Genomic DNA, 8991 nt, shown 5'->3' with positions numbered 1-8991 from the left:
CTGACACTTGGTCTTCTACAGGTGCTTAGCATAGATGAGGATGGAGGTTAACTAGGATCATAATATTATCATTGTCTATTTCTCCACAAAAACCTCCAATAAGGACACTGAAATGTTACGCAGGAAAAACAATTATTATTCAGTGGTCTGAACATTTTTCATGATAAGACAGAAACAATTGAAATTGTTCTGTGAAATATTACCATTCATATGAAGTTCTTCCGTTTGGTATTTTCACAAAGGTGCTTAACTTTTTTGAAATAAATCCATTAATGACATTAAAATATCAGACAAAGAAATTACATTTGAGTGGTTCAAAATGTTACTAATATTGCAACTCACTTTCAAACCATATGTTGTACACTGAACTATACAGGTCTGATGAAAGGTCATAGACTTGAAACATTGGGCTGAATTTTGCCAATTTAGAAAAAAATTGGGAGGCATGACCATTTCCAGGTGCTGACTCCACTTACTGCGGCCGGCTTAATTTTACAAATGGTGGCCAATTAGCAGGCCACCTCCATGTTTGCCATCCAAATAGGGATGGCGTGGGGCTCAGGGACGGGGGAGGGTTAATCAGAGCGCCCGATGTGAAGGTCAGCTGGCAGCACCCCATGAAGGCTGGGTGATGATGAACTGCATGGAGTAGGAGCGGGCAGCACAAGATGGAGACACCATACTGATGATGGGACCAGCAGCCAATCCCTCATGCCCAGTACTCTACGGTGAATCCAGCGGATGGCCTGAGGATTGCCAATTTGGTAATTCAAAGTGAACATTGCATATGCATCTCAGGGCGCTCTCACCTCCTGTGAGTAAGTGTGCTGCAGACAAAGCGGGGGTCCCATGCCCCGTCAGGAAAATTTAATTTCCTTCTAAAAATGGCTGCTAATTGACTCAATAATTACTTTCATTGGCTTCTAGCCAATGCCAGGTGGGTAGCTGTCATCTCCCTGAAGCTACCTCCAAAAACTTCACGAGGAGATGGGAACATGTTGGAGACCCAACCTGATTCTTTTTTCTAAATTTTCTGCCCACCCCCCCTACCCACGCCAGCCTTTAAAGTCACTTCCACAGGTCTGGGAAAATTCTGCCCGATAACCCTGTTTCTCTCTCCACAGATGCTGCCAAACCTGCTGAGCATTTCCAGGATTTCTGATCTTGTATAGATCTGACAGCATTTTATAGTCAATAAATTGTAGTGGCTTCAGATAGAAGCAATGTATTTACTGATGCCCCATATAAGTACAGAAAAGGTTTTTTTAACAAAAAACCTATTAAGTACAACAATTTAAGACAGAGCCATTTTATAATATTTACGGTTTAAGTTTATATTGTTGGTTTTCACCTTTAGTTTTGCCTTACCTATAATACTTATGCTATTGCTGACTTCCTTCAAGTTCACATCCTATAAAGGGAATGAGACAAGAGTTAGAATATTGTAATTAAAGCACACCTGTAGAAATTGTATGACAGGAAATATGACAACGTAAAATACGCTATACTACCTAGACTTTTATTGTTTTCTATATAAAAAACAGATTAGTGGTAAGTTTGAGCAATGGTCTTCATACTTTTCTATTTGGGGGCCTCTGCAAATTTTGACACACTCTCAAGACCTTTTGTCATACCTTTCAAACAAAAATGTCAGCTACCAGAAGAAAGACCTTTCTACAAATAGTCGTTTGGTAGTACAGAACTTGAGTATTGCTGAAAATAGGGACATGTTGTCGAAGCTTTTCATCTTGCACTCATCGGGACAATCCACAAGAATACTAATGTTAGGGAACAAGTTTATACTGTATGAGAAGAGAGCACTCTTTACAGCGAGCTCGAAGAACAGTAACCAAAACCATCTTCAGATAGTGCCTCAAACTTTTCCACATTATTTCTTCTCTTTTCTGTCTCTATTCATATATGTGTATTGCATATGCATGCTAGCGTGGGCATGTCATGTATCCATAGGCGTTAACCAAATTAGAATTTAAGTTTAATAAAGTGCAACCTTTTTTCATTAAACCTAAGAAAACCTGTTTGGCTAGTTTCGTTGCATTATAATTGGAAGTTAGTGAACAAGGATTCACTAAGGGGGAGCGAAAAAACAAACGGTGTGTTTAAAATTAAACCCTGTTGCGGTAAGACCAGATGAAGGCTGAGAGGGAATCCTAGACCCCTTTCTCACCTCGTCATAACAATGTATTGCAACTGTCTCAAATAGACTGAAGAGAGTTTATCTGCCCCATTAGAAAAACCTATAGTTTCAAAACACTATCAGAACTTCAGAAATACTAAACTTGGGTTGTGATGTGCTAATCATACAATTCATCATAACATGACTCTTACTTTAAGTAATTTATCTTTTATGAGATGCTTTTTCTTTCATTATTCTTTATAACATTATCTGGTAATTCTTTATATAATAAAACCTCTGCTCGAAGAAAGTGAAGGTTTGGATTCTCCATTTCCCCTATAAATTGCTATTAAAGATACAGCTCACCGAACAACATTGTACATTGCTAAATTTAATTTGTTGTGATTTCATCCTTTTGCATTATTCTTGAAAGATGAAAATTGAGAGTGGTCACTACTTAATTTGGACTGTTAATAGCACTTATATCTAAATTGTTTTTCGACTGGGTGCTGTGAAATCTACAAACATGTGACATGACAATCATCTACCCGTGGCACACAAATTTTCATCCCTCCTTTCCTGAAGGTCTTGCCCCTTTCTGGGGTACAGTGCCAAAAGGTTCAGCAAGTAATTAGGAAAGTTAATAGAATGTTATCGTTTATTGCTAGGGGAATTGAATACAAAAGTAAGGAGGTTATGCTTCAGTTATACAGGGCATTAGTGAGACCACATCTGGAGTACTGTCTACAGTATTTGTCTCCTTATTTAAGGAAGGATGTAAATGCGTTGGAAGCAATTCAGAGAAAGTTTACTGGACTAATACTAATGGGCAGGTTGTCTTACGAGGAAAGGTTGGACAGGCTAGGCTTGTATCCGCTGGAGTTTAGAAGAGTAAGAGGCAACTTGATTAAAACATATAAGAACCCGAGGGGTCTTGACAGGGTGGATATGGAAAGGATGTTTCCTATTGTGGGAGAATCTAGAACTAGGGGTCATTGTTTAAAAATAAGGGGTCGCCCGTTTAAGACAGAGATGAGGAGAATTTTTTTTCTCTGAGGGTCGTGAGTCTTTGGAACTCTCTTCCTCAAAAGGCAGTGGTAGCAGAGTCTTTGAATATTTTTAAGGCAGAGTTAGATAGATTCTTGATAAGCGAGTGGGTGAAAGGTTATCGGGGGTAGGCGGAAATGTGGAGTTGTGGTTACAATCCAATCTTATTGAATGGCAGAGCAGGCTTGAGGGACCGAGTGGTCTACTCCTGCTCCTAATTCGTATGTTTGTATGTTCAACAGCCATTTAATAATTGTCGGAATGTTCCATGTCTGAGTCAATTTAAGATGAAGTATTTAAAGCTGGCTTGGAAACAGTCATTTAAATAAAGATTTGCTCTTAAATAAGCACCTGTGTTGTAGCTTTTTTTGTGAAGTGTTGCTGATGTAATTGGTTTCTGTAACTTTCTGGGTAAGCAGCATATTATGGTTACTTTATTCTCTTGGGAAATTTGTAGATTTGAACTGCAATCTATCATATTTTTTAAATTAATTTGTGGTATTCATGCCATGTTATGCAATGTACATTGCCAATTTATAGTTTCAATGTACAGGCAAACTCCAGCTATTATGTTCCTGCTATCTAACTACTTCCCAACTGCAATGTGACAGTGATAGGCACACCTGATCAAAAATGCAATTGGAAAGAAAGGGGAGTATGAGGGAGGGGGATGATAGAGGGGAGAAAGTGAGGGATGGAGGGCAGCGAGTTGATAGGCAGGTGAAGGCAAGGGAGAGAAGGAGGATGAGGAAGGAGCATAGAAAGGGAGAGACGGTGTTGTGGGAAAGAACAAACATGGGGTTGGGGTTTTCTGTAAATACTGCTGCGCCGTAGGGATGCTCAGCTCTGCAGGGTGCATTGTGCTATCTCTGCTGGCTGGGAGGAGGAAATCCGTTGGAGTTGGGGTCAGATCCCAATAATTATGCTTGCCGCAGAGGATAGTTCAATGAGGATTTGTACTCCTATCCTGAAAATTCTGCTCATGGGGCAGAGGAGTTTGGGCCAAACAGCATTTCCATTCTGGGGGTGGGTGGAGTTATTCTTTGGTTTGTGATACGGTCTGACATCCTCTGTTCAGTTGATTGAGGGGGGTGGGGAGGAGGTTGTGGGTGTTAAGTATAAATATAGGTTTGCAGTCGTATGCCTCAATTTCTGCTGGCGGGAGGGGAGTAAGATTTCTGGTCCAATTAAACATTTCTGTTCTGGGGGGAGTTGGGGTGAATGCGAGTCTAGTAAACAATCCAAGCATCACTGCTCAGTGGTGGTGCTTGAAGATTAAGCTGAGTTTGCTGTTCAGTTCAGGAATTGATGCTCACTAATGTCTTTCAGAGAAGGAAATCTCCTGTTCTTACCTGGTCTGAGCTACATGTGACTCCCGACCCACAGTAATGTGGTTGACCCTGAATTGCCCTTTCAATTGAAATGGCCAACCAAGCGACTTAGTTGCACCTCCCATGAATGATTTCTTCTTAAAACTAGGAGGTGGACTGGTACTTTGTTCGGCAAGTTAATGCAAACTTTGCTGTTATGCTCACAGTCAAGGCTCACTGGAAGGGGCTGCTCAGACTTGCTGTTGCTTTGCAGTTTGAATTCAAGATTTGATGCGAGAAGATTTAGACGAAGTACGGGAGAGGATTTGATTTTCTCCTTGAGTTTCCTTTAATGAATTGATGCCAATGAGTTTGAGGTGTTGGATTGCCGTGATTTCCGGCGATTGGGGAGAGTGCTTAAGCGACAGACTTGCGCTGTTTTTTTGGACCTCAGTTTCTTTACTATTGCCCTTCTCCACACTACTCACTTTCTCCAGTTCCAGAACTACAAGACAGCGCTTCTCCGCGATTCCCACTGACTGCGGCTCGAACCCTGCTCCACAGTCGCTTCCACTTGCGCATTGTATTGTTCAGGTTCTCGTGATTGTGAACAGCGCTCTACTTCATTCTTGTTTCCATGTGAGTAATCGTTGTATTTTAGACGGCAATAATTCTGTTGCTATTGCATCTCATTTCTGAGGCTGACTCTACAAACTTCACGAACATACTGTGAGAAAGGTGCATTTATTTTTACAACTGCTCTGCGAATTAACAGCTAATAGATTCAGGTTATTATTGACTATTTTGTGTCTTTGGGTTTGCCGGTTGCATTGTGACCATTTCAGAAAGGAGCACCTGAGGATCATTGAAGCTACAGTTTGGGACGTCACGTTGGGTACTTGCCCATAAGTGCTCAATTAGTCACGTAACAGTAGCTCAGCATTTGCTGAAGTGGACATGCCCCCTCAGTTAGAACTTTTCCCTCTCCTCTCAGCTCGTTATTCTGTGCCACAAATTGCTGGGAGTGTGGGCTGGTAATGACAGGCAGGGACAACAGGGCATCTGGGATCTTGGTGAACGACAGGGCCAATAGTCTATCTGCTTAACCAATGAGATTTAAGGAGAAGAACAGGGAGAAGGAAATAAACTGAATTTGTCAAATTGAGTACAGAAAGAGAAATAAAAAGGAAAGATTTGGATAGAGAAAAAAAGACTGGAAGGAAAAGTAAGAATTCATTTAAAAGTTTTAAAATCTCTAAGAACAATTTACCTGCCAGAATGAGACTCCGCAGTTTAAAATGTTCTCTTTCTGAGCCAGAGAGGTTGAGTGGCATTAGAAGGATCCTTACACTGCTAAGTACAAGCCCTAACTTTTTGTGGTTAGTTTAATGCACACTTACATACAAATTAGGAGCAGGTGTAGGCCACTCGGCCCCTCAAGCCTGCTCCGCCATTCAATAAGATCATGGCTGATCTGATTGTAACCTCGACTCCACATTCCCACCTACCCCAATAACCTTTCACTTCCTTGCTTAACAAGAATCTGACTAACTCTGCCTTAAAAATATTCAAAGACTGCTTCCACCGCCTTTTGAGGAAGAGAGTTCCAAAGACTCATGACCCTCTGAGAGAAAAAATTTCTCCTCATCTCTGTCTTAAATGGGCGACCCCTTATTTTTAAACAGTGACCCCTAGTTCTAGATTCTCCCACAAGGGGAAACATCCTTTTCACATCCACCCTGCCAAGACCCCTCAGGCTCTTAAATGTTTCAATCAAGTCACCTCTTACTCTTCTAAAATCCGAGCCCAGTCTGTCCAATCTTTCCTCATAAGACAACCTGCCCATTCCACATATTAGTCTAGTAAACCTTCTCTGAACTGCCTCCAACGCATTTACATCCTTCCTTAAATAAGGAGACCAATACAGTCCACAAAACGCCTGATGTGGTCTCACCAATGCCCTGTATAGCTGAAGCATAACCTCCCTACTTTTATATTCAATCTCTCGCAATAAATGATGACAGTCCTTTAGCTTTCTGAATTACTTGCTGAACCTGCATACTAATCTTTTGCGGTCCATGCACTAGGCCACCCAGATCTCTCTGTGTCGCAGAGCTCTGCAATCTCTCACCATTTAGATAATATGCTTTTTTATTCTTCCTGCCAAAATGGACAATTTCACATTTTCCCACATTATACTCCATTTGCCAGGTCTTTGCCCACTCACTTAACCTATCTATTATCAAGCAGAAGGGCCGCCCACGCATCAACACTAACAGAATTTCTTATCCACAGCGGTTACATAAGTTTCTAAATTCACTTGAAAAAGCCCTTCAAAACACTCCTACAGGGATGCAGAGACCACATTGGCCCACATCAGAGACCCATCTATGACTCAGCAATGACCACCAATGGCAAACATGAGAAGCAGAATGCAGACTGGTTTCATCGCCGCTAAGCGCATTGCACTGTTAACTCACTGGGGGCTTTCTTGTAGTTCAACATCCGTAGCACTTAAAGCAGCCAGAAACGCTGCACAAAGAACAGCCAGGCGCTGTGCAAATGACTACTGGCAACACCTTTGCAGTCGTATTCAGTTGGCCTCCGACAACAGAAACATCAGAGGAATGTATGATGGCATTAAGAGAGCTTTTGGGCCAACTATCAGGAAGATCGCCCCCCGCTCAAGTCTAAATCAGGGGACACAATCACTGACCAACGCAAGCAAATGGACCGCTGGGTGGAGCACTACTTAGAACTGTACTCCAGGGAAAATGTTGTCACTGAGACTGCCCTCAATGCAGCCCAGTCTCTGCCAGTCATGGACAAAATCAAAACTTAGTGATGCCATTGATTCTCTCGCCAGTGGAAAAGCCCCTGGGAAGGACAGCATTACCCCTGAAATAATCAAGAGTGCCAACCTGCTATACCCTCAGCACTCCATGAACTGCTTTGCCTGTGCTGGGATGAGGGAGCAGTACCAATATCATCACCTTCTATAAGAACAAGGGAGACAGCGGTGACTGCTACAACTACTGTGGAATCTCCCTGCTCAGCATAGTGGGGAAAGACTTCCCTTGAGTCATTTTAAACAGGCTCCAGAAGCTGGCTGAGCATGTCTACCCTGAGGCACAGTGTGGCTTTCGAGCAGAGAGATCCACCATTGACATGCTGTTCTCCCTTCGCCAGCTACAGGAGAAATGCCGTGAACAACAGATGCCCCTCTATGTTGCTTTCATAGATCTCACCAAAGCCTTTGACCTCGTCAGCAGACGTGGTCTCTTCAGACTACTAGCAAAGATTGGATGTCCACCAAAGTTACTAAGTATCATCACCTCATTCCATGACAATATGAAAGGCACAATTCAGCATAGCGGCGCCTCATCAGACCCCTTTCCGATCCTGAGTGGAGTGAAACAGGGCCGTGTTCTCGCACCTACACTGTTTGGGATCTTCTCCCTGCTGCTCTCTCATGCGTTCAAATCTTCAGAAGAAGGAATTTTCCTCCACACAAGATCAGATGGCAGGTTGTTCAACCTTGCCTGTCTAAGAGCGAAGACCAAAGTACAGAAGGTCCTCATCAGAGAACTCCTCATTGCTGACGATGCTTCAGTATCATCCCACACAGAAGAGTGTCTGCAGAGACTCATCGACAGGATTGCAGCTGCCTGCAACAAAGTTGGCCCAACCATCAGCCTCAAGAAAACGAACATCATGGGACAGAATGTCAGAAATGCTCCATCCATCAATATCGGCGACCACGCTCTGGAAGTGGTTCAAGAGATCACCTGCCTAGGCTCAACTATCACCAGTAACCTGTCTCTCGATGCAGAAATCAACAAGCGCATGGGAAAGGTTTCCACTGCTATGTCCAGATTGGCCAAGAGGGTGTGGGAAAACAGCACACTGACATGGAACACAAAAGTCCGAGTGTTTCAAGCCTGTGTCCTCAGTACCTCGCTCTACAACAGCGAGGCCTGGACAACGTATGTTAGCCAAGAGCAACATCTCAATTCATTCCATCTTCGCTGCCTCCGGAGAATCCTTGGCATCAGGTGGCAGGACCGTATCTCCAATGCAGAAGTCCTCAAGGCGGCCAACATCCCCAGCATATACACCCTACTGAGCCAGCGGCGCTTGAGATAGCTTGGCCAGGTGAGCCGCATGGGAGATGGCAGGATCCCCAAGGACACATTGTATAGCGAGCTTGTCACTGGTATCAGACCCACCAGCCGTCCATGTCTCAGCTTTAAAGATGTCTGCAAATGCGACATGAAGGCCTGTGACATTGATCACAAGTCGTGGGGGTCAGTTGCCAGTGATCGCCAGAGCTGGTGGACAGCCATAAAGTCGGGAGTCGAAGAGACTTAGCAATTGACAGGAGAGAAGACAGAAGCGCAAGGGTCGAGCCAACTGTGTAACAGCCCCAACAACCAATTTTATCTGCAGCACCTGTGGAAGAGTCTGTCACTCTAGAATTGGCCTTTACAGGCACTCCAT

The 8991-nt window shown here is 43.3% G+C and overlaps 1 protein-coding gene across 3 annotated transcripts in view; it reads left to right on the top strand.

Moving 5' to 3' along the window:
* The window catches only part of pparg (peroxisome proliferator-activated receptor gamma), a 162580-nt gene that overhangs the window by 807 nt on the left and 152782 nt on the right, over positions 1-8991 (top strand). The window contains exon 1 of one of the 3 annotated variants that reach the window (XM_068051832.1): positions 4697-5130. The exons of the other annotated variants lie outside the window; for them this stretch is intronic. The gene's annotated coding sequence lies outside the window, so the exon portion shown is untranslated. Of the gene's footprint in view, positions 1-4696; positions 5131-8991 lie in introns of those variants that run through there. 3 annotated transcript variants of the gene reach the window in all.

This window comes from Heterodontus francisci, chromosome 19 (assembly GCF_036365525.1).
Source record: "Heterodontus francisci isolate sHetFra1 chromosome 19, sHetFra1.hap1, whole genome shotgun sequence".
Classification (NCBI taxonomy): Eukaryota; Metazoa; Chordata; class Chondrichthyes; order Heterodontiformes; family Heterodontidae; genus Heterodontus; species Heterodontus francisci.
This window is presented reverse-complemented; position numbering and strand designations above follow the sequence as displayed.